This window comes from Armigeres subalbatus, chromosome 1 (genome assembly GCF_024139115.2).
Source record: "Armigeres subalbatus isolate Guangzhou_Male chromosome 1, GZ_Asu_2, whole genome shotgun sequence".
Taxonomy (NCBI): Eukaryota; Metazoa; Arthropoda; class Insecta; order Diptera; family Culicidae; genus Armigeres; species Armigeres subalbatus.
Window position 1 is genome coordinate 181629487 of NC_085139.1, and position 22611 is coordinate 181652097.

At 35.0% G+C, this 22611-nt stretch overlaps 1 protein-coding gene across 6 annotated transcripts in view; it reads left to right on the forward strand.

Moving 5' to 3' along the window:
- The window catches only part of LOC134205579 (E3 ubiquitin-protein ligase HECW2), a 224362-nt gene that overhangs the window by 133657 nt on the left and 68094 nt on the right, over window positions 1-22611 (forward strand). For 2 of the 6 annotated variants that reach the window (XM_062680945.1, XM_062680943.1), the window contains exon 1: window positions 4417-5082. The exons of 1 other annotated variant lie outside the window; for it this stretch is intronic. The gene's annotated coding sequence lies outside the window, so the exon portion shown is untranslated. 3 more of the 6 variants (XM_062680946.1, XM_062680947.1, XM_062680944.1) reach the window with 3 other exon arrangements.

Consider the following 22611-nt stretch of genomic DNA (forward strand, 5'->3'; position numbering starts at 1 on the left):
AAAAAGACTTGCAGGGATCAGGTTCCTGTACATCGCTGAACATTTACACATGACTTTTATTTGAACTTTTTGAAACCACTAAACCCTTTAATTTTGTAAGATTCAAATTGATCTCGAAATTTGAATTCCTTTACGCTCAATAAAGGTTTCGCCAAGGGCGCTGGAAGACTCCGCTACGGCTCTGCCAATCGAGCTCATATTTTGCACTGTTGATTGTGGTCCCAAAACGATTCAGAAAAACCTTGATCTCATTTGATTGGATGAAGTGCTGCAAACTGTATAATGCCCCACAACTCATTCATTTTCTGGAACTTATCTTTAACCGATTTGTTCGCAACAAGTAGAATTTGGTGAGGAATCGGGTTCTATTGTTTTCTAGTAAAAATTGACCCGGTCGGCCATTGCGTTCTGGGGTTATTAACAAAACATTGTATTTTAACCAGGGTCTCCCTTGGAAAAAAAAACCAAATCGTAAATTTGAACAGAATTAGTGTTGCATTAAAATGAATATAAATAAATGTGAAGGGGTGGAAATAATGGAATCTCTCTCCGTAAAGTGATATCTGCTCAACAGACATCCTGGGAAGTCCAGGAAGTGCGGGGTTAGGGACCACCTCCATCAGCAAACGAGGGAGGCAGGACTACATACCCGACCCGTTAATCCATTTCTATTGCCGCCAAGCCCATCGTCCCTTCGGTACAATCAGAAAGTAATGCTTCAAAGGGGTCCAGTGCACAACGCACCCTCGAGGTTAGCTGCGTGTCCTCGCAGCACCGAACATGACTCGCTTTTTAGAAGAACACCATGGTATTGTACCAGCGGATTGCTGGCTTTCCAGGTGGCCGTACCACGCACTATGTCCTAGGAAGGTAGGAAGGGTCGACTTCACGCCTGCTTCCCTATGCACGGCTGGTATTAAGAATGATGATGCCGCGTGCACCCTAAATTGACCTCTCTGTGATAGGGCCTATTAGCCAACACACAGAGGGACTTGCCGATGCAGTGCCTACGCCTGCCCCAGCCTTGACGAGGACCCCTTTCCGTCCTCGGGCTCGGAACCCGCCCGGTTTACCGACGCCGCGCAAGCGACGATACCATGTTGTTCTTCGCGCGGCCACTTTTTCGATAAAAGGATCGAGTTCGACCACAGGGCACCGGTATGACCCATGAAGCCGACTCCGAACCCTTGGATCACCTCCCTAGTAACATTTTGGTTTTATCCTGGTTTTATAGCACTCTTGTAGAGTAAAACATGGTCCTCAAGAGCGTTATAAAACTTAGAATGTTACTTGGGCTCTCATTTGCGCCTGAACTAGCCATTCCTCGAGTCCACGCGCCATCTTCTGTGTAGCTCTGAGACGATTTGGATGATAGCTGATAAAACGGCGTTCCAGCCAACTTCATCTTTACACATCCTCCGAAGTAGGTTGTCCGGGGTAGTGTCCAAACCACATGTGGCAAGCATGTGGTCACGCATTGTGCAAAAACGTGGGCAAACCAACAACACGTGTTCCGCCGTTTCCTCCAAACCTGTGCACACCGGAGACGCGGGCGAGGCCGAGTGTCCGATCCGGTGTAGATACTGTCTGAAGCAACCATGGCCTGTAAGAACCTGGGTCAGGTGGAAAGTGATTTTCATGGAGTCTCTTGATCCACGTGCCTATCTCCGGTATCAACCTATGTGTCCATCTTACCTGCACTGTGATTTTGCAGCACGATTAAATGCCGGGCACTTCTAACCCCCCATGGGGTGCTTGCTGTTCACAGCTTTGCTGGAACAAATCAAACAATTGGGAGGGTTCGTGCAGCATTGTTCTTTATGTCCCTCCAATTCACAGCGTCGGCAGAGCTTGCCACTGTCTTCTGTTTGCAGTCCCATTGCTTGTGCCCCGGTTCCAGGCACTTGAAGCAAACTTCGGGTTGCTCGTATATGCTCACAGGGCACACCGACCAGCTCACCTTGACGCTCCCTAACTTGACATCCTTGAAGGCGTCCGCTGCAGATAGCCGAACCAATGCTACCTGCGTCTCTGCCGGACCTTTCCGTAGCCGATCGGCTGCGGTGGGCGTCTACACCACACTGTCGCCGCAGTGCCGTGACGAGCTCTTTGACTTTGGTGATCTCGTCCAGGTTTTCAACCCTTAGATTCACCTCCGTCGTGAGTGACGTCACCTTGACCGTCTCGCTTAGGACTGCCTCCGCCAACTTCTTGTAGGCGGCGCCCTTTTACGAGATGCCCCGCTTCAGCTCGAGGATCATCTTGCCCATCCGGGTACGTCTTATTCGACGTACGTCGGTGCCGAGATCACCGAGCTTGACGTCACTCCTTATCGCCTTCAAGACGTCCGAGTACTTAGCCTCGTCCGTCATGATGACTAGGGCATCACCCCTGGAGCGATTGACACCTACCCTAGACTTCTTGCTAACCTCAGTCACCTGGGCCTTCTTTTCGACCCTTGACGTCTTCGGTTTCCTCTTGTTCTTGACCAGCCTGCCGTAACCCCTTACTACCGTCTTTCCTGGGTGGACGGGCATTTCCAGGTCCTTCCTCCCCCGGGTTGTCGCCTACACTACTACCACTAATTGAATAATTGACTTGGTTTTCCATTTTGGTCCCACGAGTTGCTTGGGAAAAGAGGTCCACCACGCTAAAGCCCAGCATGACGCGGTAAGGGACAATTACTGTGGAGGGTGCCCAGGTACCCCACAGGCTCTGGAAGACCCGTGGAAGCGTGAGATTGGAACTTGTGAGGACCAGAGCTGTGTAAGTCGCTCCTTCCCAGACGTCAACTATTTCGCAGCCCACTGAGGTGGTGTATGTCTGTGCGTGTGTATATATGCCCGACCAGCACAAGACAGACAATAATGGTTGGAGCAACTTGGTCGTTTGCCAAAAACCGATTGAATAGGAATAGGGAAAGTGAAACACTTCTCTCGCACTTCTCATTTCACATATAGTTTTTCTTACTTCTCACTTTGAAAAGTGGAAAATGAGGAGATACACTTTTCACTTATTATTCATTATTTACTTCTCACCTTCACAGTGACAACTTAGAAATGAAAAATGCGAAGTAAGTAAGTGAAAAATAGAGAGTAAAAAGTAAGTAAGTAAGAATTACGAAGTCTTCTCACTCTTTACTATTCAGCACACTCACAAACCTGAGAAGTGCAAAGGTTGACGTGAATAATGAGTAGTGCAGAATCCACAATCCACATATCGTGAGTGTATGGGAAGATGATAAGTGTGAGATTTTTTTTCGTTTCAATCCATGTACACGTTATTATTTAAACCGATCAATTTCACTTAAAGTTGATGGATAAAATAATGTAAATATGTATTACATTTCAAGTAATCACGAGACACTCACCACCATTACGTGATATTTGACATATGAATCAATTATGGTTGATGTGTCCTTCGTCTCGTCGCGTGCATAAGTAATAAATTATGTTTTACCTATTTTACAAATGCAAAATTCGACAGCAAAATGACTCGTTTGTTGCGAAAGGTGAGCACAAATCGATAATAACTCACGTTTGATTACTCATCAGTGTGACGGCATCATTTTGGGCTGATCTCAGCGACTGCAAAAGATAGCGTCATGCAGCGCCGCAAGATACCGATTTAATGATTGCCTATATTTAAAGTATGAGCTCACAGTTGAAAATTATGAGCACCATATGAACATCAAGTTTATTTTTTTGTCATGCAACATTTCACTAGTCGCACAATCGCCGACAAATGAGACGTCATCATGTTTTGCCATTCTGAAACTATCCCAACCCATCGTTTTTGCGTGGTTTCTTACTTCTGTGAACTTAATGTGCCAAGCCGTGCCCTCTCACTTTTGTTTGGTGCGGAAATTAATATATCTTGTACTCGTACCCATCGTAACAACCCAATACGTAGTCATGAATTCATGGAGGGCCGGGCACGAGAGAGAGGAAGCATGCATCATTGCAGCTGGTTAGAATGATATCATTCCACAACACGACGCAAAGCTATGCCTTGTCACGTCACTGTGTATGAGTGTTACAATGCGTAATCTAGTCTGCAGCGAGTGCCGTTGACAGGGCATGCCATGTGCTTATAGTTTTGTTCTCACAATGTAGTTCGGCGCAGCCGATGAGAACATGATTAAGTCACCTAACAGACATTCGTAATACTGTCTTTTTAGGAAATATGTATATGGTATTGCTTTGTACCCGAGCATCTTACCGCAAGGCTAAGGAAGTACCCACATTTTTCAATACCTTTCTTAAAATCGTAACACTGGAACAATAACTTGCCATGCTCCCGCTCTTCAACACGACGTTCCATAAGCTTCTCTGTTTTGATCACCTCATAAACAACGCTCAACCACAACTAGTCCAGTTCAGATTGGCACCGTATAGCGTTCACGATATTGACCGTTCAAGTCAAGAGAGCTCATATGCCGGCCGGACGACGACGGATGGGAGAGTCTCCTTCAGCATAACAAACTGACAGCATTGTCGATGTACAACTGCAGCGGCGTACTGTTATTAGTACCAGGCTTAATTAGCGTCTGTCGTCGCGCGTCGGAGGGCGACGGCGTCGTCGCCTTCGCCGACGCCTTCCGAGTCAACATGCTTCTCATAGCCGTTGGCGTTGCGCGTAGCTGATGTTGTTAATCGAAGTTTTAGTGATCGAGTACGCTAGCTCGGGCTAGGATGGCGGTCGGAGTCGTAGGTTTGAATGCGGTCGCGGGCAGACTGTGGGGTGCTTTTGTTCTCTCCCCAAGCGTGAGTGTTAACTGAAAATGTTAACCGTAGTCGTTGTTGTCGCGGATAATGATCGCTGGGTGCGCACATCGAGAGTAAATTAGCGTGCGATCCAGTGCCAGTGCCGTCAGTGAAAATATGGTCCTCGAACGGCGAGGATCATACCACCGTTGATCTTCCGGGACGGATTCCTCGTCGTAGCCCGCTCGGTGATTGGCTGATCGTGCAAAGAAGTGCTTGCCGAGGGCAGTCTTTGTTGGTGGAAAAGTGATCCAGTTTAATATCGACGATAGTGGAAAAAGTGACCGATTGTGTAGAAAACCGCAAGCAAAATTAGGTATACGATAGTGATAACCACAGGAGAAGAAGCCTATGGTTTTGATTGAAGATAAAACGAAAGAGTGTTATCAATTGAACTTGTAAAATGTGAACTTAGGGTGGAATTGTTATCTGAAATGATAAAACAGTTTAACCAATGCAAGGTCTGATTGATGTGACAAGAGGATGTATTTACTGTAATAAATTACTGTAGCACAATAACAAGGATATCGATAACGAATACATATCAAATGGCTTAACAATAAATAAGACAGAGAGGTTTGCCGGCTGGTTATTGTCTTAAGACAATTAGAAGAAGGTTATATTTTAGTTATAGGCTTATGAACAAAAAAGTCTGATGTTACAAGCACGTAGTCTGAGCATAGAATTGGCTTTTCGACCATAGTATGAGGTGTGTTACTATGCTCTTTATTGAATTGATTTCTTCAATCAATTATAAGTTCTTTATGTTGCCGTAATCAGGAAAAGTGACGTGTATGTTATTTTGCTGATATTAGTTTCAACTAGTAAGACAAACACGACAGTGACCAAAAGTGACTGCTAAACAACGGCCAGCCTAATCTAGGCGCCTTACGTTTTTGATGGTACACATATTGATATTAAGTTGAACTACAATCCCTATTTTTTGCTATTGTTTCTTTTTATTGAGATTTGTGATTTTTGAATCGAAAATCGTTATTTCGAAATTGGATTGACACATAGAATTGCCCACTAATGTTAACTTTTATTTTTCGATAACCTTTTTTTTGTGGTTTAAATTCAGTTTTTAAAACATTAAGAATAATAATAATAAGGATCTCGTATTCTCGTTCATTTTCATTATTTTGTGGTAAATACCGCGTGTAGAAATAAATTAACTAAAGTTTTCCATATTTTAACGAGTTTATGGGCAGCCACTTATAAATATTCTGAAAAATGTAGAAATTCAGGATACTTATTACATTACTCCACAACCCTTCTCGTGTCTGTATAAGCTTTTCGTGCTATTCATATCAAACGTTTCCACTATGCCAGTTTTTGCTTTGTGTTATTTCCAAAAATCCTGAAATCTTAAAACCAAAAGAATCCACAAATTCAGAAAACTAAATATCCTTTAATATAAAAATCCTTCATTCCTAAAATCTTTAAGCCCTAATATGACAAAATTCTAAAATCCTAAAATTCTCAAATGCTAAAATCATAGAATCCTAAAATCCAAAGATCCTTTGCTCCGTAAATAAAATCCTAAAATCCAAAAATGCAAAAATCCGAAAATTGTAAAATGCTGAAATCTCAAAATTGTAAAATAAATAATCCAATAATTGAAAAACATAAAATTCAAAAAATACAAACGAAAACCAAGAACAAAAAAAAACAGAAATTATCAAGTCCTGAATATTAATACGTTGAAATAAAAAAAAATCAATTTTTTTTTTAAATCCAAAAATTTTAAAATTTATAACGCAAAAATTCATAAAATCTATGAATCCAATAGAGGGGGGTCCCGTAGCGTAGTTGGCTACACGTTCGCCTTACAAGCGAATGGTCATGGGTTCGATTCCCAGCCCCTCCACCAAACCCTCGTCAGTCGCCAGATCCGCAGCCCATACGGTGGCGTTTGGGGTACGCGTCTTACCGTCACGGCTGCTTGATGACGACTGACAGCTTGTTCTTCTCGGAGGCATTCCTCCAACTTTACCCGGATTAATGGACACCGAACAATGCAACGATCATTGAATACACGACATGGACAAACGGACACAATAGACCCACGATGAGATGGACTGGCAACGACAACAATAATGGTAATGGAAATTTAAAAATAGATTCTGTAGAGCAGAATACCACAGTAGATCTCGGCACAGTAGCGGTCAAGTAACACAGAGTGCCTAACAAATAAATAAAGGAATAAAAAAAAATGAATCCAATAAATTCAAAAATCAAAAATTGCAAAAAATTTAAAACTCAGAAATCTCAAACTCCAAAAATAAAAAAACCTTATGTCTTAAAATCCTGAAATCCTAAATTTTAAAAATCCAAAATCCTAAAATTCTAATATTTAAAACATAAAAATCCCTAACTTCAAAACCTGAAAAAAAATCCTAAGATTCAAAAAATTTAAAGATCCAAAAATGCTAAAATTTAAAATCCAAAAAATTAAAAGCCTCAAAAACTGAAAATCTAAATATCCAAAAATCCAAGAATCTTTTTCTTTTTCTGGTTTTAGATCCAGGATTTCTGCAGGAATCTAAAAAGTCAAAAATCGAAGAAAATGGAAAACGAAAACTTAAAAAAACTTTTTCCTTCAATTCAAAACTTACAAATCTAAAAAGAAAAAGAAAAAGATTCTTGGATTTTTGGATATTTAGATTTTTAGTTTTTGAGGCTTTTAATTTTTTGGATTTTAAATTTTAGCATGGGATCTTTAAATTTTTCGAATCTTAGGATTTTTTTTTTCAGGTTTTGAATTTAGGGATTTTTATGTTTTAAATATATAGGGGCCCTCCTTAGCCGTGCGGTAAGACGCGCGGCTACAAAGCAAGACCATGCTGAGGGTGGCTGGGTTCGATTCCCGGTGCCGGTCTAGGTAATTTTCGGATTGGAAATTGTCTCGACTTCCCTGGGCATAAAAGTATCATCGTTGTTAGCCTCATGATATACGAATGCAAAAATGGTAACCTGGCTTAGAAACCTCGCAGTTAATAACTGTGGAAGTGCTTAATGAACACTAAGCTGCGAGGCGGCTCTATCCCAGTGTGGGGATGTAATGCCAATAAGAAGAAGAAGAAGAAGAAGAAGATGTTTTAAATATTAGAATTTAAGGATTTTGGATTTTTTAAATTTGGTATTTCAGACACAAGATTTTTTTATTTTTGGAGTTTGAGATTTCTGAAATTTAATTTTTTTGCAATTTTTTTGATTTTTGAATTTATTGGATTTATAGATTTTATGAATTTTTGCGTTATAAATTTTAAAATTTTGAATTTCTTAAAAAAAATGATGTTTTTTTTTATTTCAACGTATTAAGATTCAGGATTTGATAATTTCTGTTTTTTTTGTTCTTGGTTTTTGTTTGTATTATTATTTCTTTGATTTTTGAATTTTTGTTTTTCAATTATTGGATTATTTATTTTACAATTTTGAGATTTCAGCATTTTACAATTTTCGGATTTTTGCATTTTTGGATTTTAGGATTTTATTTACGGAGCAAAGGATCTTTGGATTTTAGGATTCTATGATTTTAGCATTTGAGGATTTTAGGATTTTAGAATTTTATCATATTAGGGCTTTAAGATTTTAGGAATGAAGGATTTTAATATTAAAGGAAACTAATCTGAATTTTGAATTTTTAAATTTTTGAAATTTAAAATTTTTAAATTTTTAAATTTTTAAATTTTCACATTTTTAAACTTTTAAATTTTTAATTTTTTAAATTTTAAATTTTTAAATCTTTAAATTTTCAAATTTTTAATTTTTAGGTTTTTAAATTTTTAAATCTTAAAATTTTTAAATTTTTAAATTTCTAAATTTCTAGATTTTGAAATTTTGAAATTTTAAAATTTTGAAATTTTGAAATTTTTAAATTTTTAAAATTTTAAGTTTTTAAATTTTTAAATTTTTAAACTTTTAAATTTTTAAATTTTTAAATTTTTAAATTTTTAAATTTTCAAATTTTTAAATTTTTAAATTTTTAAATTTTTTAAATTTTTGAATTTTTAAATTTTTTTTTAAATTTTTGAATTTTTAAATTTTTAAATTTTTGAATTTTATAAATTCTTAAGTTTTTAAATTTTTAAATTTTAATTTTTTTTTTAAATTTTTAAATTTTTAAATCTTAAAACCTTAAAATTTTTAATTTTTTTTTTCTAATTTTTCTAAATTTTCAAATTTTGAAATTTTAAAATTTTTAAAAATTTTAATGTTTTAATTTTTAATTCTTTCAATTTCATAATTTTTCAATTTTAAAATTTTCGATTTTTTTATTTTTATTTAAATTTTGAATTTTTTAAATTTTCAAATTTTTAAATTTTCAAACTTTAAATTTTTGATTATAAAATTTTTAATTTTTTTCTAATCTTCAATTTTTTAAATTTTTAAATGTGTAAATTTTTAAATTTTCAAATTTTTAAATTTTTAAATTTTTAAATTTTAAAATTTTTAAATTTTTGAATTTTAAAATTTTTAAATTTTAAAATTTTTAAATTTTTAAATTTTTAAATTTTTATATTTTTTCAATTTTTGAATTTTTCAATTTTTAAATTTTTAAATTTTTAAATTTTTAAATTTTTAAATTTTTAAATTTTTAAGTTTTTAAGTTTCTAAATTTTTTCAATTTTTTAATTTTTTAATTTTTATTATAAAATTTCTTTTATTAATAAATTATTAATTTTTGAAAATTTTAAATTTTTAAATTTCATCATTGTAATTGAAAGTTTCTACATTTTAAATTATCAAATTTTAAAATTTCTCAATTTTTACATATTTAAATGAGGGAAAAGATGAAAATCAATATGATAATGAAAAAAAACAAAAATTCCTCGGATTTGTTGAAGAATGTTTTGAATATTATCCAAATTATTCAATTTTTTTGGAGCCCCCTTTAAATATTATATTTGGAAAAAAATCCGAGAAGAGACTTTTTTTGTCAAATATTTGTATCGACCAAATTTCAAAATTTTAAAATTATTAGTTAAAAATTATGAATTAAAAATATGTTCATAAATCTTTAAATTTAAACGTTTATATAATAAAATGTTCATAGTTTGATTTTTAATTATTTGGAATTTTTTGAATTTTTGAAATTGTTGAATTTAAGGAAAAGTTTTAAATTTTTTTAATTTTGGATTTAAATTTTTGCAATTTTTAATTTTTATATTTCCAAAATCATAGCCTTAGTTTGAATAAAAAAATGCAAGAATTTCAAAACTCAAAATCCTTGAATTCAAAAAATTAAAAAAAACTTAGATTCAAAAATTTTAAAATTTTAAAATTTGAAGATTTAAAAATTTCAAAATTTAAAAATTTTAAAATTTCAAAATTTAGAAATTTTAAAAAATAAAAATTTAAAAATTTAAAAATTTAAAAATTAAAAAATTAAAAAATTTAAAAATTTAAAAATTTTAATATTAAAAAATTAAAAAATTTAAAAATAAAAAACTAAAAAAAATTAAAAATTTAAAAATTTTAAAATTTAAAAATTTTAAAATTTTAAAATTTTAAAAAATTTAAAAATTTAAAAATATGAAAATTAAAAAATTTAAAAATTAAAAATTTAAAAATTTAAAATTTAAAATTTAAAATTTAAAAATTTAAAAATTTAAAATTTAAAATTTAAAAATTTAAAATTTAAAAATTTAAAATTTAAAATTTAAAAATTTAAAATTTAAAATTTAAAATTTAAAATTTAAAATTTAAAAGATTTAAAATTTAAAAATTAAAAAATTTAAAAATTTAAAAATTTAAAATTTAAAAATTTAAAAATTTAAAAATTTAAAAATTTAAAAATTTAAAAATTAAAAAATTTAAAAATTTAAAAATTAAAAAATTTAAAAATTTAAAAATTTAAAAATTTAAAAATTTAAAAATTTAAAAATTTGAAAATTTAAATTTTTAAATTTTCAAAAAAAAATTTTAAGTTTTTAAGTTTTGAAATTTTTATTTTTTTTTTCAATTTTTGAATTTTTCAATTTTCAAATTTTTAAATTTTTAAATTTTTAAGTTTTTAAATTTCTAAATTTTTTCAATTTTGTAATTTTTCAATTTTTATTATCAAATTTCTTTTATTAATAAATTAATAAATTTTGAAAATTTTTCAACTTTTTAATTTCATCATTGTCATTGAAAGGTTCTACATTTTAAATTATCAAATTTTAAACTTTCTCAATTTTTACATATTTAAATGAGGGAAAAGATGAAAATCAATATGATAATGAAAAAAAAACTAAAATTCCTCGTACTTGTTGAAGAATGTTTTGAATATTATTCAAATTATTCAATTTTTTGGAGCACCCTTTAAATATTATATTTGAAAAAAAAAACTCCGAGCAGAGACTTTTTTTTGTCAAATATTTGTATCGACCAAATTTTAAAATTTTAAAATTATTAGTTAAAAATTATGAATTAAAAATATGTTCATAAATCTTGAAATTTAAATGTTTATATAATAAAAAGTTCATAGTTTAATTTTTAATTATTTGGAATTTTTTGAATTTTTGGATTTGTTTAATTTAAGAGGAAAAGTTTTAATTTTGTTAAATTTGAATTTAAATTTTTGGAATTTTTAATTTTTATTTGTTTATTTATTTATTTTGATTTTTTTTTCAAGAATTTTAAAATTTAAAAATTAGAAAATTTCAAAATTTAAAAATTTGAAAATTAAAAAATTTAAAAATTTAAAAATTTAAAAATTTAAAATTTAAAATTTTAAATGTTTAAATTTAAAAATCTAAAATTTAAAAATTTAAAATTTAAAAATTTAAAATTTAAAATTAAAAAATTGGAAATTTAAAAATAGAAAAATTTAAAAATTTAAAAATCTAAAAATCTAAAAATTTAAAAATATTAAAATTTAATAATTTAAGAATTTAAAAATATAAAAATTTAAAAATTTAGATTTAAAAATTTCAAAATTTCTAAATTTTAAAATTTCAAAATTTAAATATTTAAAAATTTAAAAATTCTAAAATTTAAAATTTTAAAAATTGAAAGATTAAAAAAATTAAAAATTTTAAATTTAAAAAATTATAAATTTATAAATTTAAAATTTAAAATTTAAAATTTAAAATTTAAAAATTTTAAAATTTAAAAATTTTAAAATTTAAAAATTTTAAAATTTAAAAATTTAAAAATTAAAAAATTTAAAGATTTAAAAATTTTAAAATTTTAAAATTTCCATATTTACAAACTTAAAAATTTTAAGTTTCAAAAATTTAAAATTATAAAATTTATAAATTTAAAAGCTAAAAATTAAAAATTAAACAAATTAAAAAATTTAAACAATCTCAAAATTTAAAAATTGTAAAATTAAAATTTTGAAAAATTAAAATTAAAAAATTAAAAATTAAAAAATTTAAAAATTTAAAAATTTAAAAATTTAAAAATTTAAAAATTTAAAAATTTAAAAATTTCAAAATTTAGAAATTTAAAAATTTAAAAATTTAAAGATTTAAAAATTTAAAAATATTAAAATAAAAAATTTAAAAATAAGAAAATTTGAGAAGTTAAAAATTTAAAAATTTAAAAATTTTGAAATTTAAAAAATTAAAAATTTAAAAATTTAAAAATTTAAAAATTTAAAAATTCAAAAATTTAGAAATTAGAAAATTTAAAAATTTGAAAATTTGAAAATTTAGAATTTTTTTTAAATTTGAAGATTTAAAAATTTAAAATAAAAAAATTTAAAAATTTGAAAATTTGAAAATTTAAAAATTTAAAAATTTTAAAATTTAAAAATTTGAAAATTTATAAATTTGAAAATTTATAAATTTAAAATTTTTAAAATTTCAAAATTTAAAAATTTAAAAATTAAAAAATTAAAAAATTTGAAAGCTTGAAAATAAAAAAAAATTAAAAATTAAAAAATTTAAAAATTAAAAAATTTAAAGATTAAAAAATTTAAAAATTTAAAAATTTAGGAATTTGAAAATTTGAAAATTTGAAAATTTGAAAATTTGAAAATTTAAAAATTTAAAAATTTAAAAATTTAAAAATTTAAAAATTTAAAAATTCAAAAATTTAGAAATTTAAAAATTTAAAAATTTGAAAAATTGAAAATTTAGATTTTTTTTTTAAATTTGAAGATTTAAAAATTTAAAATAAAAAAATTTAAAAATTTGAAAATTTGAAAATTTAAAAATTTAAAAATTTAAAAATTTAAAAGTTTAAAAATTTGAAAATTTATAAATTTGAAAATTTATAAATTTAAAATTTTTAAAATTTCAAAATTTCAAAATTTAAAAATTTAAAAATTTAAAAATTTGAAAGCTTGAAAATAAAAAAAAATTAAAAATTAAAAAATTAAAAAATTAAAAAATTTAAAGATTAAAAAATTTAAAAATTTAAAAATTTAAAAATTTAGGAATTTGAAAATTTGAAAATTTGAAAATTTGAAAATTTTAAGTTTTAAAAATTTAAAAATTTAAAAATTTAAAAATTTAGAAATTTGAAAATTTAAAAATTTAGAAATTAAAAAAAAAAATTAATATGTTCAATTCCGTAAATGTCCTCATTGGGTTCCCACCGGAATTGGCCACCTGAAAGTGATCAAACTCACTCGGAAGTACTCAGCATAATCAATAATTGATATTGGGGTAAAACGATTTGGTAAAACAAAAAATTTAAAAAATTGGAGATTAAGCAATTAAAAGTTTAGAGAAAACAAAAATTGAAAATTCAAAAATATCACAAACATCTTTTTGGGCGCTTTTCGGAAACAACTTGATAGCAATAAAGTCATTCGGCCCATATCTATTTGGCCACTGGCCAAAAGTATTTCAGCCAAATATGTCATTTAGCCGAACATAAATTAGGCCGAAGCCAATCTGTCCGAAAGTTGTTCAACCGAAAATGTCATTTGGCCGAAATGGACGTACGGTGGAAATTGTCGTTGGACTCAAAAGGTTATTTGGCCACGAAATTCGTTTGAACGAACTTTGACCAAAAATGCCGTTGGTCGTTTGAAAAAAGGACCAGTTTGCTGAAGGAATCTAACAGTCGAAAATGTCATTTAGCCGAATAAGTCATATGACCAACAAGTCATACGACCGTAAATATTGCTTTTGAAAAAGTAGTTTCTTTAAAATATCCCACTGGATTGACCTCAAAAGGCGATTAGTTTTTACATATTTACAGTTTTTCTCACAGAGAACGATACCGTAGCGACTGACCTAATGCATTGGATGCATTCGTTGAGAAAAAACCCAGATTAATCCACCTAGCGTTGGTGGTGCCTTTCTCGCATTAAGTTACGACACCAACCTTATATGGGGTTTATATGGTCCGATATACCATTTTCTTCATAACTTTAAAACGCAATGACCGATCGTTATAAAATTCAATAGTGATCAACAAGCCTTTGTCCCCTGTCGAATGAAACTTGTTGCGAGAAAATCGGTTAAGGATTTCTATACGAAAAGTTGTCTAATGTTTTTTATAGCTTTTGTGCACACACATACACACACACAAACACACACACATACACACATACATACACACGGACAGACAGACATGTGCTCAGCTCGTCGAGCTGAGTCGATTGGTATATAATACTATGGGTCTCAGAGGCTTCTATAAAAAGTTCGTTTTCGGAGTGAAATGATAGCCTTTCGGTACAACTTAGTTGTACGCGAAAGGCAAAAAATAGACGGATGATTTGAAAAATTTGGGTACGCACAATTATTTTTGGATGTAGTTGAGTTTGAAATCGACTATTTTGCACTACCGCAACAGACCGGTGCGCAACAACGAAAATACTATTTCCCCTATCCTATGAGTGACTCTAAAAGCTACGGCAGAGGTGGAGAACCAGGGCAGCAGGGACTATGTCCAAGGGCTTGACGATCCCTCCCCAGGCCATCTGCGAGTTGTGGGGCTCGCCTAGGATGTGGTGGGGTTTGACAGTGGGCCCTGTTAAACCTCTATAAAAAGCTGCATGTATCCGCAAGTAGGCCCCACCAAAGCGACCGTGTGCCGCTCAAAGCGTACAAGCCCAAGTCCTGGTGTTAGGTGGGACGCTAAACAGCCCTGACACGACGGCCCTCCGACGAGACAGGAGGTTTGCGCAGGCCCAATAAGCCGCCTAGAAAACCAATCATTACGAACAATATAAGAGATAATGCGACTCGATATAATCGGCAAAGACCTAGGCGACGAATACAGGATCACGATTGGAAGCTTGGAACATGGAATTGCAAGTCGCTAGGTTTCGCAGGTTGCGACAGGATGATCTACGATGAATTACATCCCCGCAACTTCGACGTCGTGGCGCTGCAGGAGATTTGCTGGACAGGACAGAAAGTGTGGAAAAGCGGGCATCGAGCGGCTACCTTCTACCAAAGCTGTGGCACCACCAACGAGCTGGGAACCGACTTCATAGTGCTGGGTAAGATGCGCCAACGCGCCAACGCGTGATTGGGTGGCAGCCAATCAACGCAAGGATGTGCAAGCTGAGGATTAAAGGCCGTTTCTTCAACTATAGCATCATCAACGTGCACTGCCCACACGAAGGGAGACCCGACGACGAGAAAGAAGCGTTCTACGCACAGCTGGAGCAGACATACGATGGAATAAAATCGTCATCGGTGACATGAACGCACAGGTAGGAAGGGAGGAAATGTATAGACCGGTCATCGGACCGGATAGTCTGCACACCGTATCGAATGACAACGGCCAACGATGCATAAACTTCGCAGCCTCCCGCGGAATGGTAGTCCGAAGCACCTTCTTTCCCCGCAAGAATATCCACAAGGCCACATGGAGATCACCTAACCAAGAAACGGAAAACCAAATCGACCACGTTCTAATCGACGGTAAATTCTTCTCCGACATCACGAACGTCCGCACTTACCGCAGTGCGAATATTGAATCCGACCACTACCTCGTTGCAGTATGCCTGCGCTCAAAACTCTCGACGGTGTACAACACGCGTCGAAGTCGGACGCCGCGGCTTAACATTGCGCGGCTACAAAACGGTAGACTAGCCCAAGAATACGCGCAGCAGCTGAAAGTGGCACTCCCAATGGAAAAGCAACTAGGCGCAGCGTCTCTTGAAAATGGCTGGAGAGATATTCGATCCGCCATTGGTAGCACCGCAACCGCTGCACTTGGCACGGTGCCCCCGGATCAGAGAAACGACTGGTATGACGGCGAATGTGAGCAGTTAGTGGAAGAGAAGAATGCAGCATGGGCGAGATTGCTGCAACACCGCACGAGGGCGAACGAGGCACGATATAAACAGGCGCGGAACAGACAAAACTCGATTTTCCGGAGGAAGAAGCGCCAGCAGGAAGATCGAGACCGTGAAGAAACGGAGCAACTGTACCGCGCTAATAACACACGAAAGTTCTATGAGAAGTTAAACCGTTCACGTAAGGGCCACGTGCCACAGCCTGATATGTGTAAGGACATAAACGGGAACCTTCTTACGAACGAGCGTGAGGTGATCCAAAGGTGGCGGCAGCACTACGAAGAACACCTGAATGGCGATGTGGCAGACGAAGATGGCGGTATGGTGATGGACCTGGGAGAACGCGCGCAGGACATCCAGGAAATCCAGGAGGAGATTGGCCGGCTGAAGAACAACAAAGCCCCTGGGGTTGACCAACTACCAGGAGAGCTATTTAAACACGGTGGTGAGGCACTGGCTAGAGCGCTGCACTGGGTCATTACCAAGATTTGGGAGGAGGAAGTTTTGCCGCAGGAGTGGATGGAAGGTGTCGTGTGTCCCATCTACAAAAAGGGCGATAAGCTGGATTGTAGCAACTACCGCGCAATCACATTGCTGAACGCCGCCTACAAGGTACTCTCCCAAATTTTATGCCATCGACTAGCACCAACTGCAAGGGAGTTCGTGGGGCAGTACCAGGCGGGTTTTATGGGTGAACGCTCTACCACAGGCCAGGTGTTCGCCATTCGCCAAGTACTGCAGAAATGCCGCGAATACAACGTGCCCACACATCATCTATTCATCGACTTCAAAGCCGCATATGATACAATCGATCGGGACCAGCTATGGCAGCTAATGCACGAACACGGTTTTCCGGATAAACTGATACGGTTGATCAAGGCGACGATGGATCGGCTGATGTGCGTAGTTCGAGTTTCAGGGGCATTCTCGAGTCCCTTCGAAACCCGCAGAGGGTTACGGCAAGGTGATGGTCTTTCGTGTTTGCTATTCAACATCGCTTTGGAAGGGGTAATACGAAGAGCAGGGATTAACACGAGTGGTACAATTTTCAATAAGTCCGTCCAGCTATTTGGTTTCGCCGACGACACAGATATTATGGCATCGTAACTTTGAGAAGATGGAGGAAGCCTACATCAGACTGAAGAGGGAAGCTAAGCGGATCGGACTAGTCATCAACACGTCGAAGACGAAGTACATGATAGGAAGAGGTTCAAGAGAAGACAATGTGAGCCACCCACCGCGAATTTGCATCGGTGGTGACGAAATCGAGGTGGTAGAAGAATTTGTGTACTTGGGCTCACTGGTGACTGCCGAAAATGACACCAGCAGAGAAATTCGGAGACGCATAGTGGCTGGAAATCGTACGTACTTTGGACTCCGCAAGACGCTCCGATCGAATAGAGTTCGCCGCCGTACCAAACTGACAATCTACAAAACGCTCATTAGACCGGTAGTCCTCTACGGACACGAGACCTGGACGATGCTCGTGGAGGACCAACGCGCACTGGAGTTTTCGAAAGGAAAGTGCTGCGTACCATCTATGGTGGGGTGCAGATGGCGGACGGTACGTGGAGGAGGCGAATGAACCACGAATTGCATCAGCTGTTGGGAGAACCATCCATCGTTCACACCCTGTGAAAATCGGACGACTGCGATGGGCCGGGCACGTAGCCAGAATGTCGGACAGTAACCCGGTGAAAATGGTTCTCGACAACGATCCGACGGGCACAAGAAGGCGAGGTGCGCAGCGGGCAAGGTGGATCGATCAGGTGGAAGATGACTTGCGGACCCTCCGTAGACTGCGTGGTTGGCGACGTGTAGCCATGGACCGAGCCGAATGGAGGAGACTCTTATATACCGCACAGGCCACTTCGGCCTTAGTCTGAATAAATAAAAATAAAGAGGTGGAGAACTAAACAAAGTTTTTATCACCCTTCGTTTTCTTTTCTATGTTATATGGTTGCAGCTACTATCCACAACGACAATCATGCAACTACGTACCTCTAACATATCTGATCTATCAAGCCATTAACTGAAACATAGGTCGTAACGAATTCTATGCAAATGTGGTGCATTATTCATTATCATAACTCATGTGAAAACTAAAAAAGGAGTACCGTCGTGCGGGGCTACTTTTGACATGCATTTAATTGATACATCGTCACTCGGAGCAATCGTTGGAAGACTGCTTAATGGTTCCAATCCGGTGTGTTTCTTTATTAGAAATCATTGAAAAACAAAAATGCTCAGAGCAGCCCTTGTAGTCAAAAGTAGCTCAGCTCAATGGTACCGGAAATTGTGCGTGTTTTCAGTAAGTGCATAAGGGCAACTGCCATCACTACGTATGGCATCCGATGCAACCGGAATGCCTCTTCCATTGTGTATTGAGCAAAATTTGTGCAATTCCTAATGAATGTGTGCTTCAATATTTTATTTCACTCTAAATGACACTCGGTTACTACCGCATAACTGTCATGTTTGTAAAATTTACCACCATGTATCCACCAAGTAAGAGTCCCAAACTTTTCCTGGATTCAGTTAATGGTTGCGGCAGCCCATTACATTGCTCTGCTCAAACCACCACCCCCTTGGAGATAGTGGAAAACTGGCAATACATAAATTGCATTTAATTAAAGTATAAAGCGTGGTGCTATTTCTCTCTTTATTTTTCTGGCACAATTCAAATGGTTAATGGCCGACCATTACGTTATGGGTGCTACTAAAATATAAAGAAAAAAGAAACAGTGCACCCAAGCTCCGAGTCCGTGCTCACCGCACCACAATCAGCAAGACTCTTGTTTGCAAATGTTAAGACATCATAAATGTGGTGATCGGGCGTTCCACATACTATATGATGCAGGGAAAGCAAATTTTTCATCACAACAGCAAAATTGATTAGAATTTTCAATTGGATTTTATTTTTAAAATAGAATGTGCAAACTAAATAAGAACATTAGTTTTAGACAAATAACAAAGCATTGATTATTGTTATTGATAATATTTTTTTTTATCATGAGGATCCAGAGTTGCATAGTTATTAACACAAAAATGTAATCCCAAGAATCAAATTCCAAAAAGCTTAAACACATAAATTATGTTCACAAAAATTGATCTCGTGGAAAGAGATAGCGGGTCAAAAACGACACTGATTTCCCACTAGAATTGTGCAGTCTTCGCTGCACAACTATCATCGCTTTTGTAAAATTTTATTCGGCAGCAACGGTGCTAAAATTTTATGCCGCACGTAAACGACGAAGCCACACGCATTCTACAGTAATTAATTGCCACTAAAGGGGGGGTTCTCCTTCTGCCTTTAAACACCTTCAAATATACATACGTAGGTATTCTAGTCCACGCACATTACGGCGGACAGGTGTGGCGAGAGCGAATGCATAAAACCTGAATCAAACGTTCCGCTTGATTGTGATTGTTGCACAGCAGTGGTGAAGTAAATGCAGTAAACGGGGAACAATGAAAACGAAATGTAAATCATAAATAGATTAAATATTTTCGCAAACAGACGAAACAGAACAATGTCGTTTGAATTTGTAAATTACTCATCTGTCCAATAATATGAGGGGATTTCAATTAATTGAGGGGAAATGTAATTTACGATCTACAATGGAATATGACAACACTTCCATGTTGCAAGACGAGACTTTGTCATCACTAGGTTGTGAATCGCTGCATGTTAGCTCTTAGATATATGCTCATTGCTTATGAAGAGATTATCTCCATGAAGGGCTCCACAATGAATTCATTGCTGGCAACAACGATGACTGGAATGGTGTGTATATTATTCCTATGTTGCATAGAGAGTATGGAATCTAATGAGTTCAATGATTTGAATTTCTTATGAGTGTTGCAAAATTGTGATATGCAGATTCAGACAAGATAGATTCGAATGTGATTCCAACAGCTATGGGATCTTTTTTCTCATATGCCAAGGCCCAAGGGTTATTATTTTAACCTATCGGGAGAGCACAGACTTTAATGTTTTTTTTTAACATTAGATAGTAGTATTGCAACAAGTCTTAGCAAAAAGCATTTGTGTTTATGAAAAGTTCTTCTTTCAACTAGTCTTTCAACTTAGTTTTACAGTCAATCAAGCAAGAATAAGCAAAAATTGAGTAAGTGTTATTCGGCTACCCAGTAATCAAATTGTCACTTCGCCATTTTTCGAGCATCACATCCCCAATCCCGTGAGGGCACTGTTTCGTGATAAATTCATTACAATCTATCCCAATTAAATAGAAAATTTGATACGACTAGTGCTGGAGAATGACGATATTCCTACGCTGCACCCCGCGCCGTACCGCACCGTTGTTGGTTAATGACCAACCAACCAAGTGAAAAAAGGGCGCCCGAAAATTCAAAGGGAGCTTCTACATATGCTCCCAGCAAACGCCCTACCTAACCTACGAAGATATTGGAGTTGCGGACCCGGACGGTTAGAATAGAGTTCAAACGGCCGAACGGGTAGGTGGGAAGAGCAGATGTGCCGAACTATACGTAGTGTATGGAGGCAATTTAGCGATGCATGGAAACTGGGTCAGAATATTCCGCCGGCGTCGCCTGTTCCGGTGGCTGCCTCCCACCCGATGTTCTCCATTGGCTGCTGTCGCGGCGGTGTGTGCATGTGGCAGTTACATGGACTTTGTCGGGGACCAGACTGTGTCGTCGCCGGGATAGAAATTTTGTCAGTTCTGCGCTGTGACACAGTTACATGATGGGAGCAGAGCAGTAAGAAAGGAACTATCCACCACCATCCAGTCTCAGGGTGATGTTGTCTATGGTTCGGCAGTTGATTGAAGTGGGGCAAGTAGCTTGATTTCTTGACATTTGGTCGGCTGGTATTGCCCAAAATAGAATCAAATTATGCTGTCACGTTCGTGGTGACTGTTGAGTCATGTATTGAAAGATGGAATCAGAGATGAAGAGATGAAGAGCGAAATAGGTGATATCACTTGACATAAATCACTTACTTAAGTTGATTGAGATAATTAACAATCTGGCTCAATTTCTGCATTTTTTTGTTTCGTGAAGCAATTAGGAAAGATCTGTTGAAATATAAATTATCTTTTAATTTAATAATATTTTATTTTTTCCCGAACGCGAATCAATAAATTTTGACTAGTTCTTTTTAATTGCAAGGTTTGTTTTTATTAATTCAAACAGAATTTATGGTCGAGTTAAGTACGAGACACTGAATGGTTGGTTGTCTGTCAAGGTACGATGAAGTGGGGGAATTAAATGGAATCGTACGAACTCGTCTTATGACAAGTAGCATTTATGGATTGATAGATTGATTGAAATTTTCAGGATAATCGTAACAAGATGGAAAACATAAATATTTTTTAGGATAGTGGGACCTATTTCCGTAGTATGCTAAAACTACCCTCCGGTGGTGTTATTACTACCAAATATTCACGATTAAAGAGCTGAGAATGTAACCAAATGAACCAATTCTGTTCGACTTTGCCGTGCGATCTAACAAAACTAACATCTACTGACACATTTCAAAACATTTAGATTAGGGTGAAAATTTGGTAATTAAATTTGATCTTCTAGAAAGTCAGCAGACATCGTTTAGTAATCGGTGGTCTTGGGTCATTAACTATGCTTGAGTGCAATGCTTGAGATCTGTCATTGTTACAGATCAAATTTTTAAACTGTAGAGATGGCTTTTCCGCCTTGATAAAATCAAAACACTGTTATTTAATCTTGTCCGACATTTCGGTCCGTTTGAGACCTTTCTCGGGGACTCAATTCCTACAGGTTTATCCTCAACTGTGGTTCTGCCGAACCAGTGATTGTCACGAAGATTGTTTGTTTCTCGTTTATGTGGGAAAATCCTGACCTCCTGACAATTATTGGTCCAGCAGAACCACAGTAGAGGATAAACCTGTAGGAATTGAGTCCCTGAGGAAGGTCCCACACGGATCGAAACGTCGGACAAGATTAAATAACAATGTTTTGATTTTGTCAAGACAGAAAAGCCATCTCTAAAGCATTAAATTACAGTCGAACGTAGAACCATTTGACCTAAATGGTTATTTGACAGAAAGGGCTATTCGGCTGAACGGTTCATACAGCCAGGAATGTCGTTTGGCCTAACGGGTCATATGGTGGAAAATTTGGCTTAACTAGTCAGGTGACCGTAAATGTTGTTTGACCGAGTAATGGTGAAAACTTTATTTATTTTATTCCTATAGAAACTTTGAAGGGGGGGGGGGTCCTGTAGCGTAGTTGGCTACACGTTCGCCTTTCAAGCGAATGGTCATGGGTTCGATTCCCAGCCCCTCCACTAAAACCCTCGTCAGTCGTCGGATGCGCAGCCTATGCGGTGGCGTATTGGGGTGCACGCCTCACCGTCACGGCTGCCTGATGACGACTGACAACTTGTTCTTCTCGGAGGCATTCCTCCAACGTTACCCGGATAAATGGCAACCGGACAATGCAACGATCATTGGATACACGACATGGACAAAACGAACACAATGGGCTCACGACGAGATGGACCAGCAACGACAACAACAATGAATAATGGAAAAATCTAAAAATAGATTCTGTGTGGATTCTGGCTGCAGAATACCACAGTAGATCTCGGCACAGTAGCGGTTAAGTAAAACAGAGTGAATATCA